We start from the raw sequence: 24,681 nt of genomic DNA on the forward strand, positions 1-24,681 counted from the left end.
AACTGCTGATCCGTTTTTTAGAGCGGTTTGTTGAGGGGCGCCCTTGAGAGGGTATCGGCTGCGTAGAGCTCTTTGCCGGGGATGTGGACTATGCTGTAGGAGTATCTCATCAAGCGCATCCTAAATCGCTGTATCCTTGGCGGTAGTTCATCCAGGTTCTTTGACCCAAGTAGAGGGACCAGTGGTTTGTGATCTGTCTCTATCGTGATGTCTTTGCCAAGGATGTAATCACTGAATTTCTCGCATGCCCACTGTACTGGCAAGAGCTTCTTTTTCTATTTGTGCATACTGCTGTTCAGTGTTTGTCATTGATCTCGATGCATATGCAAGTGGTTTTCTTGTTCCGTTCCCTTCAACTTGTAGGAGTACAGCGCCAAGACCATACGACGTCTGCAGATAAGATTGTATCCTTGGCTGGATCATAGTGTGTCAGTATTGGAGTATGGCTAAGATCTTCTTTCAGTTGGTCGAATACTTTCTTTTGGGTGGCTCCCCAAGCAAATTCGTTCTTCTGATTTGATAGATCTCTAAGTGGCTTTGTCTTGTTGATGAGATTGGGAATGAACCTGCCTAGCTGGTTGACCATGCCCAGGAAGCGACGAACTTCTCCAACATTTTTGGGGGTTTCCATTTCTCGTACTGCTTCTGTTTTACCTGGCTCTAACTGTATTCCTTGGCCATTGATAATGTAGCCTGCAAACTTTATTTTACTCTTGGAAAATTCGCATTTCTCTTTGTTGAGGGTAATCTGAGCCTCATTGAGTTTTTGTAGAACTGCATGAAGTCTGGCATCGTGCTCAGCTTGATCCTTTCCGTGTATCAGGATATCATCCAATAAGGATATTCCCCCAGGGACTCCTTGTAGCTCCTGGCTGATTTTCTTTTGATAATGCTGAGGTGCGGATTTCACTCCGAATGGCATACGGTAGAAGCAATATCTACCAAATGGGGCGATGAATGTGGTGAGAAGGCGGGAATCTTCAGTCAACTTCTCTTGCCAGAATCCTGAGTTGGCATCTACTTTAGAGAAGACTGTAGAACCGTCTACTTCTGATAACAGATGGTCTATCCTTGGGAGTGGGTGTGTCTCCCTCTTGACGCTTTCATTAAGTTTTGTCAGGTCAGCGCAGATACGGACACTGCCATCTTTCTTGGGAACTACTACCATTCCGGCACACCAATCTGTAGGCTGTTCGACTTTCGATATTACTCCAAGTTTTCCATTCTTTCAAGTTCTTTCTTCACTTTGTTCTTCAGCGGAAGGGCCACGCGTCGTGGGGTAGTTAGAGCAAACGGCGTTTTCCTCAAGATCGATGTGAAATTCTCCTTTCAACTCTCCTAGACCTTCAAATAGTTTTCGCTATTGTTTTTGGATTTCTTCCTTTACATTTCCGGTTTTCACCTCGTTCACTCTTTTGACCAAGTGGAGTGAGTCAATTGCAGGGCGACCCAGTAGAGATTCGTTGAGGCCGTCGATCACATAGACTTCAGTCGTCGCCGATTTCCCGTCCATTGTTGTGACCTGTGTTTTTACTACTCCTCTAACAGAGAGCGGTGAATGTCCTGGGCCAAATAACTTCCGGTTAGATCTACTAAGTGGTTTCAATCGTGCATTGTTGTAAACTCCGTGTCTCCGATGGAGAGTTTCACTTGCCATTTCGAGTCGGTGTTCTTGTGATCGTACTTCTCCAAGAAATTTTCCGGTTTTGCTATCACTGCTATCACTATCGCTGTCTTGTTCAACGGGACTGACACTCTTTGCTTTGCAAACAGAAGCATAATGTCCGATCTTCTGACAGTGATAACATTTGTTTGATAAGGCAGAACAATCTTGGCGCCGGTGCAGCGGTGATCTCCCACAGCGATAACAGGATTTATCAGAGCTCTTAGGTTTTGGTTGGGGATTTCCTTGCGTGCTTGAGTGTTCCACATTCGACGGTATAAGTTTGGCTTTTTGTTATGAATAGTAGCCACTCTCACATCTGTAGACTCCCCGGCTTTAAGCAGTTTGTTGTTGTTCCTTGATCAATTCCGATGCTTTGACCTTCTTGATTGCTTCATCGAGCGTCAAGGATTCGTCAGTCATCAGTTTCTCGGACAGGGCATCGTTTCGAATTCCAACAACTATTCTGTCTCTAATAAGCTCATCTTTTAGGTCGCCATAATTGCACGATTCTGCTAACTTGTGTAGATCTTCTATAAAGTCGATAGCTGACTCGGTTTCTAGTTGACAGCGGCGGTTGAATTTAGCTCGTTCGTAGATAACGTTGGTTTTTCCGATGAATTGATCGTTGAAGCATTTCACCATGTTCTTGTAGGTTACGTCTTTTGCACCGAGAGGAAAGTTTTTTGAGATTTCGTGAGCGTTGCCTCCCATAGCGTAAATTAACGTACTAACCTGGACTGCATCTTCTTTAGTATGTAACTCTGAAGCGATACGGTAGAAGTCAAAACGTTCGATCCAAGTTTTCCACGCTTCCAGTCTCTTTGACTGGAGTTTCTCAGGTAGAGGGATTTGGCTGGCCATTGGGACTTTTGTCGGTCTTCTCGATTATCATCTGTCTCCTTACTGGTTCCGAAGATAATTTACAATTTATATCCCGCTCCTGACACCATGTGAAGTTGGTTTTAACGTATCCTTTTTATTCGACAAGCGTCCCCTATCTGAGTCCGCATGTAATAAATCAACTAACATATGTTTGGTTACAAGCTTGTAACAATAACACAGGGAACCCAACACCTTTAACTCTAAACAATTTATATGAGAAAGGGACTCTGTTTCAGACCAGCGCCCTCCTGTTCTGATTCCCCTAAAATGAGTTCCCCAACCAGGCTTTGAGGCATCAGACTGCAGAGTGTGCATAGGGGTGCCCATACTTATTGGTTTAAATGCCTTTCCTATGTTGGTAATCCACCAAGAAAGGTCTGACTTAGCTTTGTCAGATAAATGCATTCTGGCATCAAAATCGCCCTTGCTAAGCTTTAGAGCATTAGCTTTTTCAATGTCTAAAATCCTATAGAACAGGGGTGCATATCTGACAGCTGGGAAAGTGGAGACCATTGTACCAACTACATGGGCCACTTCCTGAATGGAGGGTTTAAGATTTTCGAGTAGCATTACAGAGTCCTCTTTCAATCTTTTCATTCTTTTATCAGTCAAAGAAATTATCATATTGACTGTATCAAGTACAAAACCCAGTAGTGTAAGCCTCTGAGTTGGAGTCATTACTGATTTGGATTCATTGATTACAAATCCTATACTTGTGAATAATGCCCTTGTGGCATTAACATTTCTGGTACATTCTTCAAAATCATCTCCTTGCAAGTAGGAGTCGTCAATGTATCCAAATGATATAAGGCCCCTGCCACGGAGGTTGGCATATACTGGTTTTAACAGCTTAGTAAATATTCGAGGGGCTGAGGCAAGGCCATTGGGCAGGCAGGTAAACTGATAAATTTTGGATCTCCAACTAAATTTTAAATACTTTTGGTGGTCTTTGGCCACAGGTACAGAGTAGTATGCATCAGATAAGTCAATAGAAGCCATGAAACAGTTTTTCCTGATAAGTTGGATGGCTGTATGGATTGTATCCATTTTAAAATGATGATACTCAACAAAGGAATTTAGCTTTTTTAAATTCAGAATCATTCTGTACCTCCCATCCTTTTTGGGTCTGAGAAAGATTTTTGATAGAAATTCTCCTGGTTCATGCTGAGACCTTATAATAACTCCCTTTTGTAGAAGCATTGATATCTCAGAGTCCACAATAAGGGCCTCTTGATCAGAAAAAACTGACTCTTTTGGGGTTTTGCTTTGACAAGGAGTATGGGTGTATTCAATTTTTACACCTTGAACAGACTCAAGTAACCATTTATCACTTGAGAGTTTCCTCCAAGAATCCAGATAATACCTTAGTCTGCCTGCCTGATGGGCAATAGTTTTGCCATCATCCCCTGAATCAGATAAATCATATATACTACTGACCTGACTGACTGCATTAACCACAGGGGTCACTGCTGTGACTGTGATGACTTGTGACCTTGATAATAATTCTTTCCCCCTTTTTTCCTGGGGAGGTGCTGTGGTCTCTGATTCCAACTTCCCCGATTGTTTTTTTGAGCGGTATCTCTTATTATAGTTATTATGCTGTCTGACACCTTCTGGCTCACTCTGTTAGTGGCTGTAATTTCCTGCAAGGTCTTGTGAAGTTCATCACCGAGCAACTGCCCTGTACAAGGCACATGTTCTGCACAAATTTGCTGGTATTGTTCATTCAAGTCAGGCTTGATAAGTTCCCTTCGCTGTTGAGTAAGCTCATGATTAGCTTGTGACAATAGAGAAACGGCGTCAAGAGTTGAACGAATGATTTCATCTTTCTTGGTCTCAGAGAACTGCGATACATCTGTGTTCAAAAGATGATTTGTTACCTGAGTAATTGGCATTAGCCCTTTGAGAAGCAAAGCTTGCACTTTTTGGAGACGAATATCCCTAGACCTGGTTTTCGCTTGTAATTTCGCCCAGATTTCTGCATTTACTCGAGTTACAACCAGGTTTTCACGATTTTGAGGTCGTAGGTATTGCTGCTGCTTTTCTTTCAGTTTATCTTCAATCCGTTTTGTGCGCAGCATTTTGTTTACGACTGAGGCAAGCTTTTCACTTACATCTGGCCCGCACGCTTCGTCGGCATCAAGCTCCTGTGACACCTTATTCAAGATTTCATTGTCTTGCTTATTTGTCTTGTCAGTGGTTTGTTTACCCGAAGACCGTAACAAGTCCTCGACACCCTGACCAAGGTCCTAATTATGAGTATTTGTTGACCGTTTTTTATCTTTTTCTTTGGGGCTGCTGTCGATCACAGCCTTGCTGATTATTTCCCCCAGAGAACGGAGTCCATTCTCCAGATTTTTGTTCATAGCTGAGAACTGGCTATTCAGCATTTTTTCCACTTCATTGCCAGTGGCATTAACTTGGTTGTTCTGGAGCACTGGGTCGTCACCAAGCAGAGCGGTTTCTTCGTCAACGTCCATTTTTCCGTTTAGGCGGGAAAATCTAAATCCAAGAATTATCTGGATTTCGACGGCGCTTACGTACCAATTATGGCACCTCAAACCTTCTGCAAATTAGGTTTAAAGTGAAAACACTTTTAGTGTAAAGTAGTTCAAAAAAGGCAAAATTATTCACCTTTTTCTGCAAATAATCGAGGCCACAGAATTTTCGTGGCCGACTGAATCCAAAGTAAGGCGCGCACTGAATCCTGGTATGTCACGCAATCTCATGTGGTCTCCTTGTGACTTAGCGTGACAAGGAGGTAGAATCCCCCGGGGGGTAGAGAACGGAATTTGCTCAAAGCTACGGTAATTCTCCCTATATTGCCCGACAAAATCCCCACATACCGCGGGGGTGGTGGAAACAACTGACTAGTGCATAAGACTTCAGGCTCATCTTCCTTTTATCATCTGTAATAAACAAAGTAAACAAGCAATATTGTAGCGGAGCTCCCTCTGAGCGGAGCACCATGCTTAAGCAAAAATGGTAAACCATCGAGTTGATTTTTCATGGCTTGGATGACGTCACTTCCTTCCGTCCGTCCGTGTACACAACACAGGAATCCCGCTTGATGTGTCAAAGCAAAACTACTCACAAATGCGGCTCTCAAATGCACAGAAAAAATCGCTCATGGACAAGTTATAGACCAAAAACAATTACAAGAATACTTTAATATAGTCCAAGATGGATCAAAAAGTGTTCTTCAAGAATCCATGTGTGTTTTTTTTTAGCAAACAATCGTATATATATATATATATTCTTTTTTTTGACAAGCATTTTTCTCGACGAATCGACAAATCAAAAACTTTCTCTCAAAACGTTTTATATATTCCTATAAATAAGGTTAATTTATTTCAATGTTGGAGGAAATATAACACGGAGAGCATATGACGACAACAAATATTCGTCCTTTATTTTGCTTTGTAAATCTTTAATAATTCGGTTTTTAACCAACTATCGTATGTTTTTCGTTCAAAAAAAATGCAGCTTTGCAAATTTCCTGATGTTTCACTGCAATTCCATCTTGTTTTTTGATGTTTTCTTTCTTGGAACGAATAAGATTTTCAACAGGAGATCTATAAAGCTCGCTTTGTAAATTACTATTGGAAGTAGTGCTATTGGCAAGCTGTCGTTTAGCTAATTTCTTCGGCTCAGGCAGATTTTGGTTTTCTTCGTCCTTTCTCTTGAAGGGCGCGGGTGAATGCCAGACTTCTGCTTGTAGATTAATTCTCTTCCAGTTTGCCCCATGAACGTCCTGGGCACACCTGAAGAGTTCGCTCATAAGCGTTTCTTCGAAGTTGACATAACAGCCCTCGTCATCAAGGTATCTAATCCGAATCTTGTCGCAACTTATGTGATTGAATGATTTGGTAACTTCTTTAACTCTGGATAAGTCTAAGAAAGTTAAACCGGCAGGCGAGTAAAAAAATGACCCACGTTTTTGAAAGTTATCCCCATAGGGTTTGGTTTCAACCACTCATTCATATGACCCTAGTATGACCTACTCTCAGCTCCTCTAACCCTGGGGTTAGGCCCGAATGACTTCAAACTCATATCGTAGATAGCACTAATGATGATCTACCAGGTTATGCTGTCAAAATGGAGGTACGCCCAAACCACGCCCAGTTATGGCCAAACGAAAAAAAACGGTTTTCTGTCCATCAAAAATCAGGGATTAATTTTTTTCAAAAACTAATACTGGCGCTACCTATTTAGAGTCACGACCTTGCCACACACCACATTAGAGAGAAATCTGAGCAATTATTCCATGTTTAAAAGTCGAGCTGACAAAATGAAACACGGGTCCTGATTAGGGTTAGGGTTAGGGTCTGTTTCTGTCCAATCTCCTGGTAAGAAAAGGCTTATTTTAGATTTACGCCACGTGAACAAATGTGTTTCGAAGCAGAAAATCAAGTTCGAAGATTGGCGCCTTTTGATGTCCTACGCTAGTAAAGGGGGGTTTCTCTTTAGTTTCGATTTAAAATCGGGTTATCATCACATTGAGATTTTCCCGGAACATCAAACATTTTTGGGTTTTTATTGGGTTTTTCAAGGGGTTTGCAAATATTTCTGTTTTACCATGCTTACTTTTGGCCTTAGTTCGGCTCCTTATATATTTACTAAAGTTTTAAGGCCTCTAGTAAAATTTTGGAGGTATATAACGGAGTTAGAATTGTCCTGTATCTTGACGATGGGTGCTTACACACCCTGTGCGCTAGTTACGTAACTCATAATAAATTCATTTATATTCTTATTCGCTCCCCCGCTCAACCGAATATATCAATCAATCAATCAATCAATCAATCTTTATTGTGCTCAATAGTTTACAGATAATAAATAATAATAGTTGAAATTGCAGGTGATAAGAGCACAGCCAATTAGAAATAGCAATAGCTAATCGAGCTAAGTGGCTGGGCCATGCGGAGAAAATCTATTTGTTGCTGATTGACTAAAGCAATGGATAAGACAAGACAAGACAAAAACAAAAAACGACAAGACAAGATAAGCCGGTGACAAGACAATACATTAGACAAGACAAAATGGGCTGTGCTCCTATCAGCTGGACTAGAAGTGCATCATAGAACTATCAATAATTTGATATTATAGAGGTTTTAAGATTTTTTTTGAAAAGGTTGCGAGTCATAGATTTGAGAGATTCTCCAATTGCATTCCATATTTTAGTACCATTAAAGCGAATATTGAATTTTCCATAATTGGTTCTTATTTTGGGAAGATAATATGTTTTTTTAGATGCCAATTTAGTGTTGTATTGATGTACTTCATGTATGTTTTTAAAAAAGTTTATAAACGTATTTGGTAGTCTGTTTGAATTATAGTCATACATAAAAAGAGCACTATTTGAGTATATCAAGTCTTCCAATTTAAGTATTCCTAGACTGAAAAAAAGTGGACTGGAATGAGAGTCGTAGCTTGAAAAGCTAATTATTCTCACTATCTTTTTTGTAAAGTAATAAGAGGCTGAAGAGAAGTTTTATAAGTATTTCCCCAGGTGATGCAACTATAAGATAAAAAAAGGGTAAATCAAAGTATAATAAAGCTGAACGAGTACTTGCGGGCTTACATAATATCTAATCTTTGAAAGGATTCCGATACTGCGTTTAATTTTTTTTTGTTATATGTAAGATGTGGAATTTCCAGCTTAAATTGGAGTCAATGTGTAGACCTAGATATTTGATATATTTCTCTTGTTTTATCATCTTGCTGTTGATCATTAATCGAACTTTGTAGTTTATTGGTTTTTGTGGAGGGTGAAATATGATAAAGTTTGTCTTATCGATATTCAATGATAGTTTGTTTGCCATAAGCCAGCAAGAGACAAGTTTCAGATTAGCATTAATCACACTTTCAAGTTTAGTCATACTGAAATCTGAGTAAAATAAATTAGTATCATCTGCAAAAATATGGAAGTGAAATAAACTACAGCAATTGCTAAAGTCATTAATATATAAAAGAAACAAAAGTGGCCCTAGCACTGAACCCTGAGGGACTCCATGGGTGATAATTTCCTCTTCAGATTTGATATTACCAATCGAAACAAACTGCCTTCTATTATTAAGATAGGAATATATAAATATAAATATTTGGTACCCTTCCAACCTGTTATATCAGGATGTTTGGTTCCATTTCCTCCAGTAATGATTTCAGGATATTACGTACCATTCCATCCAGTAATATCAGGATATTTGGTGCCATTCCATCCAGTAATATCAGGATATTTGGTACCATTTTGCAGTAAAAGCAGGGTATTTGGTACCATTTCATCCAGTAATCTATTGTACACTTATTTGTAGGTTTTAGTTCTACTTATGTATTGGTATCAGCTGCTAGAAATATACCTGATGTTTTGGATATTTCTTTCCTGAAGAGACAGACGCATTTACAGAGATGAGGCGAAGGTAAAGTACACAAATGTTGTTTATGGTAATGTTGAGCGTGACCATGATGATAATGATGATGATGCTGGCAGTAATGATTAATGTTGGTGACGAAGATGATGGTGATTATAATGGTAATGATGATAGTGATTGTGATGATGGTGATGCTAATGATCAATGATTATGGTTGATATAAGGTTGTATTGATGATGATGGTGGCGATGATGATGGTTAACGATTGTTATGATGGTGAAGATTATTGTGATGATGCTGCTGATGATGCTGATTATAATGAAAAATGATTCTGATGATGATGTTAATTAATGATGTGGTGATGATATCAAGGAATGATGTCATGTAATGATAGTCATGATAATCTTTTTGCTCGATTTTTCACACTATAATCCTGTTTACAGAACCTACGTGATTCACTGGGCTGTACGTACGACGCACGGATCCCAGAAAGCCGGAAATAGGTGAGTTATCGTCATCATCCCTCTTTTCGTACATCTATTTATATTCTCACTCTTCAATCATTTTCTATTCCTAGATTTCCTGGGAATCTTCCACCCTGGGCTTGTGGTTTACAGAGCTGATAGAGCACAATGCGCAGGTCTCTGTTTTTTTGATGGTCGCTCTTATGTGTTCTGGATGACTGTATTCTTAAATCCTCAGGAATTCTCGACAGCCATGAGACAGGTAAGACACCTAACGTTACGTCATTACAATCACGCAATCATGTAGTTAACTCAGTCCTATCACATCATATCACAAGAATAGTATTTGTCACCCCAGTTACTTATCACCAACCAAGCAAGGTCCTTATGTAGTAGCTCTATTTACCTACCCGTTACTATATGAACCATTCAGAATCACAACTAAGTAATTAATTCAAATTAATTCAAATTCCTCTTATTCACGTAGTCAGTAATTTAGGCATCCAGCAGTAATTAAGCGTTAAGTTCTTACTACAGTTCCATATGTGCTTACAAGTTCTAATCTTCGTATGTTACTGTTGTGTCAACAGGAAGTCTGTCGTGCGAACAAAGGCTGGTCACTAGACTGCGTAGTCCTACACAATGACGTCACACGGTTCTCAAAGATGACATCACAAGTCCCCCAACTGAAGGTGTCGACGTGCATGGATTGTGTCTAGATGGAGCAGGATCAGGGTTCGACGAAGCTGTAAGCTGATAGAACCTGCACCTATCCAAGTCCTCTTCACCTCTGTCACTGTAGTTTATATTTATGACAATCGGTTGTACCATTGTCCTATTTATAGGAAGCAGCGACGCACAGACCTGACATACATTGCCTGCGTGGACTTGAACACCAATCAGAACCCAGATCTATGGATACTACGTGGAGTGGTTTTGCTATGTGATATCAAGTAAAACAGTACAAAAACATTTATTGATAGAGATCATATAGAGATATGATAGTTTTATAGATAATCTATAGACATCTTCTACGTTAGATTATGCAGCAGTCTTCTTATGACTGTAAAACGTTCGCGGGATGAACGCGGTCCAGATACTCCCAACGAATTTGAAAGGAATCACGTTGCGCAAGGGGAAAAAACGCTATCGCGTTGCGCGAGAGAGAAAAAAGCCGATCAAAATTATAGAAAATGTCACGGTCGCCATACGACAGTTTACGACGCCATGTATATCACAATCATACAAAATCTGCTTTAGCAGGATGCGTGTTACTGAGAAAGCAAAGGACGCGTCTATATACCACCTGTTCAGATCATATTTCTATGTGCACCGTCTTTCTATAGAGCTGTTAAGTGTGACGTAATTAGAACGAGAAACGACTTCCGGGTCCAACTTAATAATTACTTCTACAGATAATTTTTTCTTCATAGCATGATTTTCTGTTCGTATGTCTAATTGTTGGAGGTAGAGAATGAATCCTGGGAATAAGTTGTGGCAAGATTTTAGCGATCTCTTGCGTGATTGGATCCGGAAATACGTCACAACTTAAAAGCCCTATAACATATGTTAGTCTGTATTATTTATGATGAGCTTAGATTTCGTTGCCAGAAAAACAAGTAAGCCACAAAAGAATTTCGTAGACCACAGAAATAGATTTTTTTCAAATAATGAATAGTAATACTTAGTATGTTTTGATGTGATTTGTAAAACAATATACACCTAAATCCAAAATGGTGCAGGGCCAGTTGAAAATGAGGCATCCATGGCCAAAATTAGAAATTTACTGTATTTTCTCATAAATTAATGCTGCAAAATTGTCACGTTCCTGAATGTAAGAAGAAAGAGAAGACAGAACAAGTGAACAAGTGTATACTTTGCATTGACACCATATTATTTCTTTGCATTTGACCCTAGATGCCTTGTTTTCATGTAACACACTCAGCCATGCATCATTTTGGATTCATTTATTTAGGTGTATTAGCTCATAGATGTAGAATATAGAATATCTTTTAGCAATTAATAGGAATACTTAGTGTCTAAAATATACCAATAGTAAAACAAGTTGAAAAGTCTGTGGTGTATGTCAAAAATGATTGAAGTCATAGACAGACAGACAGTATTAAAATATACATAGACAAAAACATATTATAATATACATAGACATTTTACCCGAATAAACATATGAAGGCTATAAATGTTGGTTTATAATAATTTCTATTATGTTATAAGAAATTCTCCTATATTGAATCTCGGTTTCAACCCCCCATCCCTCCCCTCCACCCCCCCCCCCCCCCCCCCCCATCTATTCACCCATCAAAAACATCCTGGATCCGCCTTTGTTCAAGATATTGTACACATAAAAATACGTTCACATAGCTTATAATATGATATGAAGCCAGTACAGCTGAGTTCTCTTTGAATAGTAAATGATTTATTTCTATGTTAACTGATTATAATTTGAGTAGTGTGAATAATAGAACATTGAATAAGTTACTTGTGTGGTGTCATTATAAACGTCCTCATAACACAATTGCCACAACATGACCAACAGACCCATTGACCCAACAACATGTGCAACAGGCAAAACAATAGACCTAATTTATCCTGGTGTAATGTTTTCCCATTTCAGATCAAATGTCATTCCCTACAGTAGTTTCTTTGTTTAATGGCTGCACATGAGAAGGCACATGATATGAATACAACTCAAACAAAGAATCTTAATCCTAAGAGAATGACATGAGGTATAAATGGAAAAACAGTGTGCCCCAAATAAATCAGGTTTATTTGTTTAATGTTTCCCTGAAACCACTTCTAGCCTAGACCCCACCCTGTAAAGTGCTACGCCCACCCCCACCCCTCTCCTGCTAACCTAGACATAACCTGCCAAATACTTTCCTTTAACCTTTACCAGAACATACTCAATATTACTATTATAACAAATTATCATATAAAAAAGAATATATTTGATGTTAACCCGTTTAATCCAAGACAAGTTCTTCCTTTGGGCTACCTGTGTCTTCGAGCCTTTAGTGACCTTTGATCAGCGGTAGATCAAGAGTTAAAAATAGGCCGCTGTGTGTTCGTTATAGGAAGTCAGAGTAAAAATGGATATTTTCATTTCTTTATTGGCAAACTTAACTTATGGCTGTAATCTGCAGGTATGTATGAAACTTGAGTAGTAATGTTTTGCCGCGAGAAGAAATAGAACATCAAGAGATCGGGCTTTTCATACAGTTTTGTTTGACGTTTGAAATCGTAAATCAAAAGACTCTGGGAAAACTGCATTTGAATGAAGAGCTCGATCTCTTTATCGCCGAGGAGTTAGTCAGAGATATTTGTAGGGAGCAATAAGGGTGGACTACCATTTAATTCTCATTTTAATTGTCTGACTTTCTACCATTTAATTCTCATTCTTATTGTCTGACATTCTACCATTTCATTCTCATTCTTATTGTCTGACATTCTACCATTTCATTCTCATTCTTCCTGGCTGACACTCTACCATTTAATTCTCATTCTTATTGTCTGACATTCTACCATTTAATTCTCATTCTTACTGTCTGACATTCTACCATTTAATTCTCCTTATTGTCTGACATTCTACCATTTAATTCTCATTCTTCCTGGCTGACATTCTACCATTTAATTGTCATTCTTACTGTCTGACATTCTACCATTTAATTCTCATTCTTATTGTCTGACATTCTACCATTTAATTCTCATTCTTATTGTCTGACATTCTACCATTTAATTCTCATTCTTATTGACACTCTACCATTTCATTCTCATTCTTACTGTCTGACATTCTACCATTTAATTCTCATTTTTACTGTCTGACATTCTACCATTTAATTCTCATTCTTATTGAGAGACTTTTTACCATCTAATTCTCATTTTGACTGTATGACTTTCTACCATTTAATTCTCATTCTTCCTGTCTGACTTGCTATCATTTAATTCTCATTCTTATTGTCTGACATTCTACCATTTAATTCTCATTCTTATTGTCTGACATTCTACCATTTAATTCTCATTCTTATTGTCTGATATTCTATCATTTAATTCTCATTCTTCCTGTCTTACATTCTACCATTTAATTCTCATTCTTATTGTCTGACATTCTACCATTTAATTCTCATTCTTATTGACATTCTACCATTTAATTCTCATTCTTACTGTCTTTCTTTCTGTCCTTCTTACTGTCTGACTTTCTACCATCTAATTGTCATTCTTCCTGTCTGACATGCTATCATTTAATTATCATTCTTACTGTCTGATTTTTACCATCTAATTCTCATTCTTATTGTCTGACGTTCTAACATTTAATTCTCATTCTTATTGTCTGACATTCTATTATTTAATTCTCATTCTTAGTGTCTGACCTTCTACTATTTAATTCTCATTCTTATTGTCTGACATTCTACCATTTAATTCTCATTCTTATTGTCTGACATTCTACCATTTAATTCTCATTTTTACTGTCTGACATTCTACCATTTAATTCTCATTCTTATTGACATTCTACCATTTAATTCTCATTCTTACTGTCTTTCCTTCTGTCCTTCTTACTGTCTGACTTTCTACCATCTAATTGTCATTCTTCCTGTCTGACATGCTATCATTTAATTATCATTCTTACTGTCTGATTTTTACCATCTAATTCTCATTCTTATTGTCTTACATTCTACCATTTAATTCTCATTCTTATTGTCTGACATTCTACCCTTTAATTCTCATTCTTATTGTCTGACTTTCTACCATTTAATTCTCATTCTTACTGTCTGACATTCTACCATTTAATTCTTATTCTTACTGTCTGACTTTCTACCATTTAATTGTCAGTCTTCCTGTCTGACATGCTATCATTTAATTCTCATTTTGACTGTATGACTTTCTACCATCTAATTCTCATTCTTCCTGTCTGACATGCTATCATTTAATTCTCATTCTTACTGTCTGACATTCTGCCATTTTATTGTCATTCTTCCTGTCTGACATGCTATCATTTAATTTCCATTCTTATTGTCTGACATTCTACCATTTAATTTTCATTCTTATTGTCTTACATTCTACCATTTAATTCTCATTCTTATTGTATGACTTTCTACCATTTAATTCTCATTCTTATTGTCTGACATTCTACCATTTAATTGTCATTCTTATTGTCTGACATTCTACCATTTAATTCTCATTCTTATTGTCTGACATTCTACCATTTCATTCTCATTCTTATTGTCTGACATTCTACCATTTAATTCTCCTTCTTACTGTTTGACATTCTACCATTTCATTCTTATTCTTATGGTCTGACATTCTACCATTTCATTCTCATTCTTATTGTCTGACATTCTACCATTTCATTCTCATTCTTGTTGTCTGACATTCTACCATTTAATTCTCATTTTTATTGTCTGACATTCTACCATTTAATTCTCATTCTTATTGTCTGACATTCTACCATTTAATTCTCATTCTTATTGTCTGACATTCTACCATTTAATTCTTATTCTTACTGTCTCACATTCTACCATTTAATTGTCATTCTTACTGTCTGACATTCTACCATTTTATTCTCATTCTTCCTGGCTGACATTCTACCATTTAATTGTCATTCTTACTGTCTGACATTCTATTATTTAATTCTCATTCTTATTGTCTGACATTCTACCATTTAATTCTCATTCTTATTGTCTGACATGCTACCATTTAATTCTCATTCTTATTGTCTGACATTCTACCATTTAATTTTCGTTCTTATTGTCTGACATTCTATCATTTAATTGTCATTCTTACTGTCTGACTTTCTACCATTTAATTCTCATTCTTCCTGTCTATATGCTATCATTTAATTCTCATTCTTCCTGTCTGACATTCTACCATTTAATTCTCATTCTTATTGTCTGACATTCTACCATTTAATTCTCATTCTTATTGTCTGACATTCTACCATTTAATTCTCATTCTTATTGACTCTCTACCATTTCATTCTCATTCTTACTGTCTGACATTCTACCATTTAATTCTCATTTTTACTGTCTGACATTCTACCATTTAATCTTCATTCTTATTGTCTGACATTCTACCATTTAATCTTCATTCTTACTGTCTGACATTCTACCATTTAATTCTCATTTCTTATTGTCTGACATTCTACCATTTAATTCTCATTCTTATTGTCTGACATTCTAACATTTAATTCTCATTCTTATTGTCTGACATTCTACCATTTAATTCTTATTCTTACTGTCTCACATTCTACCATTTAATTGTCATTCTTACTGTCTGACATTCTACCATTTTATTCTCATTCTTCCTGGCTGACATTCTACCATTTAATTGTCATTCTTACTGTCTGACATTCTATTATTTAATTCTCATTCTTATTGTCTGACATTCTACCATTTAATTCTCATTCTTATTGTCTGACATGCTACCATTTAATTCTCATTCTTATTGTCTGACATTCTACCATTTAATTTTCGTTCTTATTGTCTGACATTCTATCATTTAATTGTCATTCTTACTGTCTGACTTTCTACCATTTAATTCTCATTCTTCCTGTCTAATATGCTATCATTTAATTCTCATTCTCCTGTCTGACATTCTACCATTTAATTCTCATCACTTCTGATTGTCTGACTATTCTACCCATTTATTCTCATTTCTTATTGTCTGACATTCTACCATGTAATTCTCATCTTATTGACTCTCTACCATTTCATTCTCATGCTTACTGTCTGACATTCTCTAGTATCCATTTAAGTCTCATTTTACTGTCTGTGGACATCTACCATTTAATTCATCTATTGAGAGACTTTTTTTTACCATCTATTCTCATTTGACTGTATGACTTTCTACCATTTAATTCTCATTCTTCCTGTCTGCCTTGCTATCATTTAATTCTCATTCTTATTGTCTGACATTCTACCATTTATTCTCATTCTATTGTCTGAACATTCTACCATTTTAATTCTCATTCTTATTGTCTGATATTCTATATTTAATTCTCATTCTTCCTGTCTACATTCTACCATTTAATTCTCATTCTTAATGTCTGACATTCTAATCATTTAAATTCTCATTCTTATTGACATTCTACCATTTAATTCTCATTCTTACTGTCGTTCTCTTTCTGTCCTTCTTACTGTCTGAACATTCTACTACCATCTAATTGTCATTCTTCGTGTCTGACATGCTAGCATTTAATTATCATTCTTACTGTCTGATTTTTACCATCTAATTCTCATCTTATGTCTAAAAAAACATTCTACATTTAATTCTCATTCTTATTGTATGAATTTCTACCATTTAATTCTCATTGTTATTGTATGAATTTCTACCATTTAATTCTCATTGTTATTGTATGAATTTCTACCATTTAATTCTCATTGTTATTGTCTGACATTCTACCATTTAATTCTCATTCTTATTGACATTCTACCATTTAATTCTCATTCTTACTGTCTGACATTCTACCATTTAATTCTCATTCTTACTGTCTGACATTCTACCATTTAATTCTCATTCTTATTGAGAGGACTTTTTTACCATCTAATTCTCATTTTGACTGTATGACTTTCTACCATTTAATTCTCATTCTTCCTGTCTGACTTTCTATCATTTAATTCTCATTCTTATTGTCTGACATTCTACCATTTAATTCTCATTCTTATTGTCTGACATTCTACCATTTAATTCTCATTCTTATTGTCTGACATTCTATCATTTAATTCTCATTCTTACTGTCTTACATTCTACCATTTAATTCTCATTCTTATTGTCTGACATTCTACCATTTAATTCTCATTCTTATTGACATTCTACCATTTAATTCTCATTCTTACTGTCTTTCTTTCTGTCCTTCTTACTGTCTGACTTTCTAACATCTAATTGTCATTCTTCCTGTCTGACATGCTATCATTTAATTATCATTCTTACTGTCTGATTTTACCATCTAATTCTTCATTCTTATTGTCTGACGTTCTAATATAACATTTAATTCTCATTCTTATTGTCTGCCATTCTATTATTTAATTCTCATTCTTAGTGTCTGACCTTCTACTATTTAATTCTCATTTCTTATTGTCTGACATTCTAACATTTAATTCTCATTCTTAGTGTATACATTGATCATTTAATTCTCATTTTTACTGTCTGACATTCTACCATTTTAATTCTCATTCTTATTGATTATCATTTCTACCATTTAATTCTCATTCTTACTGTCTTGTCCTTTCTGTCCCTTCTTACTGTCTGACTTCTACCATCTAATTGTCATTCTTCCTGTCTGACATGCTATCATTTAATTAATCATTCTTACTGTATGATTTTACCATCTCTTCTCATTCTATTGTCTTACATTTCTACCATTTAACTCTTCTTATTGTTCTGACATCTAGACCCTTTAATTCTCATCTTATTGTAGACTTTCTCAGTTAATTCTCATTCTTACTGTATGACATTCTACCATTTAATTCTTATTCTTACTGTAGGACTTTCTACCATTAATTGTAGGTCTTACTGTCTGACAGCTATCATTTATTCTCATTTTGTGACTGTATGACTTTCTACCATCTAATTCTATTCTTCCTGTCTGACATGATTATCATTTAATTCATTTTACTGGGGACATTCTGCCATTTTATTGTCATTCTTCCTGTCTGACATGCTACATTTAATTTTCCATTTCTTATTGTCGGACATTCTATACCATTTAATTTTCATGTTATTGTATTACATTCTACCATTAATTCTCATTCTTTGTATGACTTTTCTACCATTTAATTCTCATTCTTATTGTCTAACAGTCTACCTTTATTGTCATCACATGTCCGATGACATTCTACCCATTTCTTAACTTCTCCATCTTATTGTCTGACCCATTCTAAACCATTTCATTCTCTTATTCTGTTGACATTCTACCACTTCTACTTTTGACATTCTACCATTTCATTCTTCGTGTATTGCGACATTTACCAATTTCATTCTCATTCTTGTTGTCTGAATTCTACCATTTAATTCTCATTTTTAGGTCTTGACATTCTAAACCATCATTCTCATTCTTATTGTCGACATTCTTCTAACTAACCATTTAATTCTCATTCTTATTGTCTGACATCTACATTTAATTCTATTCGTACTCTCAATTCTACCATTAATTGTCATTCTTTGTCTGACATTCTACCATTTTATTCTCATTCTTTGGCTGACCATTCTACCATTTAATTGTCATGTTACTAGTCTGACATTCTTATGTAATTAACCATCGTAATTTCAATTGTATGACATGTTTCTACAGTTAATTCTCATTCTCTATTGTCTGACATTCTACCATTTAATTTCTCTATTGTCGACATTCTATCATTATTGTCATTCTTATGTCCATTTAATTCTCATTTTACTGTCTACATAGCTATCATTTAATTCTCCTTCTTATTGTTCCTGAATTCTACCATTTAATTCTCAGTTTCTTTCCTGTCTGACATTCTACCATTCATTCTCCATTCTATTGTCTGATTACCATTTAATTTCTCATTCTTATTGACATCATCTCCCCTTTAATTCTCATTCTTATGTCGTCCACATTCTTTTATCAAAATTCTATGTCATTCTCATCTTCTTGTCTTACATTCTACCATTTAATTCTCATTCTTAGTGTCTGACATTCTAAACATTCTCTTCTACTTAAACAATTTCTACCAATTTAATATGTCATTCTGACTGTCTGACATTCTACATTTATTTCTTCCGTCTAGTCTGACATTTCTAACCAATTTAATTCTCATTCTTTGTCTGACATTTATATTTAATTATAAATTTAATTCTCGTTCTCATTCTTATTGTCTGACATTCTAACATTTAATTCTCATTCTTATTGTCTGACTTTTACTCATTTATTTAATTCTCATTCCTGTCTAAATTTCATTTAATTTCTATTCTCATTCTTCTGTCTGACATTCTACCATATTTTAATTCTCATTCTTATTGTCGACATTTCAACCATTTTTAATTTCTATTCTTATTGTCTGACATTCTACCATTTAATTCTCATCTTATGTCTGACATTCTACCATTTAATTCTCATTCTTATTGTCTGACATTCTACCATTAATTTCTCGCATTTTACTGTCTGACATTCTACCATTTAATTCTATCATTTATTGAGAGGATTTACCATCTAATTCTCATTTTGTACTGTATTTCTACCATTTACTTCTCATTCTTTGTTGCTATCATTTAATTCTCATTCTTATGTCTGACATTCTCCCATTTAATTCTCATTCTATATGTTCTCATGGTTATTGTCTGACATTCTACCATTTAATTCTCATTCTTATTGTCTGACATTCTACCATCTAATTCTCATTCTATTGTCTTACATTCTACCATTTAATTCTCATCTTATGACATGACTTTACCCATTTCCTTATTGTCTGACCATTCTACCATTTCATTGTCATTCTTTTTGAAATGGACATTCTACCATTTCATTCTATTCTTATGTCTGACATTCTTACATTTAATTCTCATTCTTATTGTCTGACATTCTACCATTTAATTCTCATTCGTATTGTATGATATTTTATCATTCTATTCTCATTTCTTCCGGTTCTACATTCTACCATTTAATTCTCATTTTATTGTCTGACATTTACATTTCATTTAATTTCTCATTCTTTGACATTCTACATTTTAAATCTACTGTGTTTTCTGTCCTTCTTACTGTCTGACTTTTTAACACTTTCTAATTGTCATTCTTCACATGCTATCATCATCTTATACTGGTCTGATTTTTACCATTTAATTCTCATTCTTATTGTCTAACATTCTACCCATTAATTTCATTCTTATTGTCTGACTTTCTACCATTTAATTTCATTCTTAGTGTCTGACCTTCTACTATTTAATTCTCATTCTTATGGTCTGACATTCTACCATTTAATTCTCATTCTTAGTGTCTGACCATTCTACCATTTAAAAATTCTCATTTTTACTGTCTGACATTTCTACCATTTAATTCTCATTCTTATGTCGTTATAATTCTCTAATTCTTAACTCTGACTTTCTAATTTAATCTATTGCTCACTGTCTGAATTGCTACCATTTCATTTAATTCTTTTGTCTTGACATAATTCTTACTGTATGATTTTTACCATTAATTCTCATTATTATTGTCTTAAATTCTACCATTTATTCTCATTTCTTATTGTATGACATTCTAACATTTAATTCTCATTCTTGAATTTGTGTCTGACTGAACATTCTACATTTAATTCTAAACCTTATTCTTTTGTTCCCTGTATGACTTCTTTCTACCATTTAATTCTATTCGTTTATGTCGGACATTCTCCATTTAATTCTCATTCTTACTGTCTGACATTCTACATTTAATTTATCTCTGACATTCGAAGAATTTAATTCTCATTCTTACTGTCTGACATTCTGACTTTTGCCATTTAATTGTCATTCTTCAATGTCTACATGCATCATTTAATTCTCATTCTTACATTCTACCATTTAATTTCATTCTATTGTCTGACATTCTACCATTTAATTCTAATTCTATTGTCTACATTCTAATTGTAATTCTCATTCTATGTCTGACATTCTACCATTGTATTCTGGACATTCTGTTCTCATTCTTACTTGTCTGACATCTACCATTTATTCTCATTCTTGATTGTCTGACATTCTACCTTAATTCTCATTTTTACTTATTGTCTGACATTCTACCATTCATTCTAATTGTATTTTCATTCTCATTCTTATTGTCTGACATTCTATCATTTAATTCTCATTCTTTGTCTGACATTCTACCAATTCATTGATTTCTTATTGTCTGACATTCTACCCATTTAATTCTCATTTTATTGTCGACATTCTACCATTTAAACATTCTACATTTATTCTTTCTACTGTCTGACTTTTCTACCTTTAAATTGTCATTTTGACTGTAGACTTTCTACATTTAAATTCTCATTCTTCTGTCTCACATGCTATCATTTAATTCTCCTTACTGTCTGACATTCCCAATTTAATTGTCATTCTGCCTGTCTGACATGCTATCATTAATTCCATTCTTATGTCTGACATTCTACCATTTAATTTTTATTCTTATGTCTACATTATACCATTTACTTCTCATTCTTAGTGTCTGACATTCTACATTTAATTCTCATTCTTATTGTCTGACATTTACCATTTCATGGTCAATTTTGGTCTGAACATTCTACCATTTCATTCAGTCATTCTTAATGTTGACATTCTGACCTTTCATTCTCATACTTTGTCTGAATTCTACCATTTCTTTTATCTCTATTGTCTGACATTCTACCATTTTAATTCTCATTCTTATTGTCTGACATTCTACCATTTAATTCTCATTCTTATTGTCGACATTCTACCACTTTCATTATCATTTCATATGTCTGACATTCAACCATTTAATTCTCAGTTATTGTCAGTGACATTTACCATTATAATCTGTCATTCTCTGACTTTCTATCATTTAATTCATATGTCGGACATTTACCATTCTCTCATTCTTATTGTCTGACATTATACCATTTCATTTTCTTATTACGGTCTGACATTCTACCATTTAATTTCATCTTATTGTCTATTCTGCCATTTAATTTCATTCTACTGGCTGACATTTAATACCACTTATTCTCTTCTTATCTGTTGTCTGACCTTATACCATCTTTCTCATTCTTTTCTGACATTCTACAATTATTCTCATTGGTTATTGTCTGAATTCGACCATTTCTTCTCATACCTTCATTATCTGACATTCTACCATTAATTCTCATGACATTTACCATTTCATTCCATTTTATTGTCTGACATTCAACCATTTAATTCTCATTTTATTCTGACTTCTTACAATTCTTGGTTTGTTATGAACATTTAATTGTCATTCTTATTGCTGACATTCTAGAACAGTTCATTCTATATTGTCTGAAATTCTACATTCATTCTCTCTTATGACATTCTACATTGTAATTCATCTTAAGGTCTGACATTCTAACTACCATTTTAATTCCTCATTCTTATGTCATACATTCTCATTTCTGATTATGTCTGACATTCTACATTCATTTCTGGTTGAACCATCTAATTCTCATTAATTTTCTAATTTAATTCTCATTGTCTGACATGCTATCATTTATTCATTTTTACTGTCTGACATTCTACCTTTAATCCTCATTCTTATGTCTTACATTCTAAATTTAAATCTGACTTTCTACATTTAAGTCTCATTCTTTCTACTCTTATTTAATTCTCATTCTTATTATCTGACATTTATCATTTAATTCTCATTCTTAGTTACATTTGCTACAATGTCTCTACCCTTTAGCAACACCATTGAAAAAGGCTGAAATTAGTTTTTTTTTTGGAAAAATATTTTTCTTTTGGCCTTTTTTTTTTGTTTTTACTTTTATAACCTGTGCAATAGTACTTTGTCAATTTTGTTTTGTTTTACTTTCATAACCTGTGAAATAGTAAGTAGTTCTGATCTGTCTATCTATGTTTGATGATAGAGATAAACATTTTTAATACTTCCTTTCACAGTTCCCTGTGTCATCTTGAAAGGTAGCCATGCCTTTTCATCAAAGCTAGTTGAACGGTTAGCTTGCAATGATAGAGACCTTTTGAAAACATTGGACAATTATTCACATGTCTCTATCATTGCAAGCTAGCCGTTCATCTAGCTTTGATGCAAAGGCATGGCTACCTTTCAAGATGGTGCAGGGAACTGTGATAAGGACTATTGGAGCTTGCACGGAGTATCTAATAGAGGACAAAATTACTTTAACTACACCCGTACGAAACGGGCAGATCTGTTTTTGATCTGCTGCAGATCTGCCAAGAAGTCTGTTACAGATCTGCAAACAGTCTGCTAAAAATCTACAGACTATCTACAGATTATCTGTGGAATATCTGTTGATTATCTGCAGATTATCTGCAGATTATCTGCAGAATATCTGCATAAAGTCTGCCAAATTGATCTGCAGTTAGGTCTGTCAATTACAGACGTTCAGCAGATGCTAAACATTTAAAAACAATATGCTGGCTCCACCAATCATATCCCTTTTATTTAGAGAACAAAATAATGTTTGTTATCAACATTCCACAAGAACATGATTGCTGCAGATGAGTGATGTATAATATGATATCAGGTTACATCATAGAGATCACTACATGCATGGCATACTTCTGTAGATTAGTACGCCCATGCAATCGATCCTTACTCCATACCGAATCAGGAAAAAGAAAGAAAAAGCGTTTTCTAGCTGTCAACAAAGAATCCGTACTCAGACAATATGTAGCTACCTAATTTTTTTGGCATAAAGGCATTTTTCAAAACATCCTAAGTAAGTCATTGTGAGTGAAACACTAATATAGCTACTAATACACGCTTATAAACACACATCCTAAATGTAATAATATATATACTCAAAAATACAAACCTATATAAATCACTTATCTTACTACTTACTCCTTACAAATACACTTAAATTCCTAAAGATACTTTATATTAGTCCTTCAAAGACTTAAAATTTTGAAACTTCCTTAAGTTTTTTTCTCTTGGCTGTCCCAACTTTGTTGGTCAAAATTCGATTCATCTTGGAGACGGTCAACTCCGTGTTGTTTATGGAAGCGAACCGTCCAGAATAAGCTAGAAGAAAAAGATAGCGTTTAGAAATTGCTTTTCCGTTTTAATTTCACGGCTCAACGATAAGTGCAAGTGCCCTATCTTTATTATTAAAACTTAGTCATTATTGTAATAATATATATAAGTTTTTAGGGACGGACCATTAGATAGTTGAGGGGGATGGGGGTTGCGTAAATCCCCAAAAAATATCGAGCAAGCACTTAAACCTCAAAAAAGAAAAAAAATATCGTGCAACCTCTTCTGCTAGAAGAAAAATATCTAACTGTACGCAAAAAAATAATGTAAAAAAAAATATATATATATATATATATCATGCCAACAAAATTCCTGCAATCGCCCATCAATTATCTAATTGTCCATCCCTTAGTTTAAGGGATTTTACTCCGACGAAGGAATAACGTCCGAAACGTCAGTAAGTTTTTTCATCTTTCACGGTGTATAATTTACCTTTTCATCATTACTGTTTCATTAGAAACGCCGACGCAGCTCACACTAGTTTTTAGCTAGTTATATCTTCTTAGTTTTAAGATATAACGTAATAGGTGCTGACCTTTCACTGTCTTGACGATGTCCTGATTAAGTGTTGTCATCACGGACCCCTCTTTTGACGTTAGTTTG

General features: G+C 35.0%; 2 long non-coding RNA genes and 1 pseudogene across 3 annotated transcripts in view; 2 read left to right on the top strand and 1 right to left on the bottom strand.

Annotated features, from left to right (window-relative positions):
- Nucleotides 1-7,898: 7,898 nt before the first annotated feature.
- On the top strand, nucleotides 7,899-11,578 carry LOC116302838 (dynein axonemal heavy chain 5-like; annotated as a pseudogene). The gene is made up of 4 exons (XR_004197895.2): nucleotides 7,899-8,964; nucleotides 9,360-9,419; nucleotides 9,494-9,642; nucleotides 9,971-11,578. The product of XR_004197895.2 is annotated as a dynein axonemal heavy chain 5-like (transcript).
- Nucleotides 11,579-12,444: 866 nt separating this feature from the next.
- LOC148909006 (uncharacterized) overlaps nucleotides 12,445-24,681 on the top strand; it is a 48,894-nt gene continuing 36,657 nt past the window's right edge. Inside the window, exon 1 of the long non-coding RNA XR_016120475.1 lies at nucleotides 12,445-12,541. This is a non-coding gene — a long non-coding RNA (uncharacterized LOC148909006). The remainder of the gene's footprint in view (nucleotides 12,542-24,681) is intronic.
- Nucleotides 23,462-24,660, bottom strand: LOC148909007 (uncharacterized). The gene is made up of 2 exons (XR_016120479.1): nucleotides 24,614-24,660; nucleotides 23,462-24,066 (listed from the first exon to the last, which is right to left on the bottom strand). It is a non-coding gene; the product is annotated as an uncharacterized LOC148909007 (long non-coding RNA).

This window comes from Actinia tenebrosa, unplaced genomic scaffold (assembly GCF_029948245.1).
Source record: "Actinia tenebrosa isolate PJP-AT-01 unplaced genomic scaffold, QUT_ActTen_1.0 PGA_scaffold2__45_contigs__length_23673736, whole genome shotgun sequence".
Lineage (NCBI taxonomy): Eukaryota > Metazoa > Cnidaria > Anthozoa > Actiniaria > Actiniidae > Actinia > Actinia tenebrosa.